General features: G+C 42.4%; 1 protein-coding gene across 30 annotated transcripts in view; it reads right to left on the bottom strand.

Annotated features, from left to right (window-relative positions):
* Nucleotides 1-1,090: 1,090 nt before the first annotated feature.
* The window catches only part of RBFOX1 (RNA binding fox-1 homolog 1), a 1,131,477-nt gene continuing 1,130,784 nt past the window's right edge, over nt 1,091-1,783 (bottom strand). For all 30 annotated transcript variants that reach the window (XM_033073813.1, XM_033073810.1, XM_033073809.1 and 27 more), the window contains one exon: nt 1,091-1,783. This exon is cut by the window's right edge. The gene's annotated coding sequence lies outside the window, so the exon portion shown is untranslated.

Raw genomic sequence — 1,783 nt, 5'->3', positions numbered from 1 at the left:
TTATTAATTTAGCATATGTTGGCTACTTGGCCAAGAAAGGAAGCACTACTGCATTAGACATAAATAATGATACCAGACAAAATCAGATTAATCCAACCACATAAAAATCATGTGGCATTTCAGGTTCTCCATGTGTGTCTACGTGCCCCACTTGTGCTTATCTGCAAAGATGCTTCTCACCTGCCTTCAGCCCAAATCTCACCCAGTGTTACCACCTCAGCCATTTCATCCATCAGCAGTGCAATGCACCCATCATGCCTGATGTGCACTTAGTGCTTGTGTGTCATACAAAGATATAAATTAAGCACAGCATAATATCTCCCCACCATTCCTGGCAAATATCAGGGTTTCTTCAGCTTCCTGAAAGGATTCAGGCACTTGGAAGAATAAAACTTCCTGTTAAACTCCAACCCATGCAGTATTGAATCACTTCTCTGTCTTACCTTCCTCTGCTAAATTAAGAGTACAATGGGAACCCAGGTAGAGGTGTCACATAATTCTGTTGGCATGCATGTGACATGGCCAAGGCACGCTACCCTCACCAGCCTGCTGCTGGGCTGATGGGCATGTCTGGAACTACAGCATGTGGACACCTTCCTTGTGGCTTGGGAACCAGCCTGGCAGTGACAGGAGGAGCCTCTGGAACAGCTGTCTTAGCCTGCTTCCCTGGCCCTACTGTGCACAGAAACAGGCACTGCCCATGGAAGGGACAGCTCCGTGGAAGGCTAACTGGGATCTGGAAGTGTGGAAGATGCTTTTTCCACCTCTGTGAACAAACCCCAATCGTCCCCCACATATCATGCAGTGTTGCCTGAAAAACACAGCTGACGCTGCTGGTGGAATGTGTCATCTTTGGAAGCAAACCTTGAAGCCAGTGCCTTGCTGGCTGTCCCAGGGCTGTGGTGGCCACTGCACGCACGGACACAGGGACGGACACACAGACAGCAGCCCGGCAGGCAGGGCTAGGGGGACCCAGCCCCAGCAGGAACAGCCCCGAGCCCACAGGCACAGCCCCGTGGGGCCACCACGGGCACAGCCTGGCACCCACGCTGCCAGCAGGGAAAGCAAAATGACTTGGAACACCAACGGATTTGTACCTTTTCAGACTAAGCTTTTATTTTGATATTACAAACCATTTTTCTTTATTCACAAATCACGGTTGTGATATAAACACTAATTTCTAAAGACAGATATACACATTTTCTGGGTTTGTAGGGTTTTGGTTTTTTTTAAATCTGTTTAGAAGTCACTATATTCCACATATGGTAGTAATAATTTTTTCATAAGTCATATTATCAGTAGTTATTTATATAAGTGAAAACATTCCCAATATATATTGTAAAAAAATTTCAAATGCTTTTCTTACATAACTATTTCAGACATACATTTTAAAATGACTACTAGGAGTACTGTAGGAGTTTTATAAACAAAATATTTTCTAATATGGGCTGCACCCTCAACCTTTCAAGATAATTTTAATAGACTAAAACGCCATATAATCATTTGGAGAGTGGGAGCTGTAAAGCCATCTCAGGAAAATTAAAATTGCAAATAAATTCTGTTATTCTCTACATTAGACATTTTGTGTGTGCAATTCCAAAAAAGATGTCTCATCCACACTTTAAATTGGAAACATTTGGTAAACATTTTTCAATTACTTTCATCACGGTGTTTAAACAAAATTTACTTTTTCCTTTTATTAATAGGAGGCTTGTTTTGCATATCTTACATAATAAATGTGGGGATCGAACTCTTAATAAATTTCAGTTCATTCCCTCACCAG

The sequence above is a fragment of the Catharus ustulatus genome, chromosome 16, assembly GCF_009819885.2.
Source record: "Catharus ustulatus isolate bCatUst1 chromosome 16, bCatUst1.pri.v2, whole genome shotgun sequence".
In the NCBI taxonomy this organism is placed as follows: Eukaryota; Metazoa; Chordata; class Aves; order Passeriformes; family Turdidae; genus Catharus; species Catharus ustulatus.
Note: the sequence above shows the minus strand (reverse complement) of the source record. Positions and strands in the feature narration are given on the sequence as shown.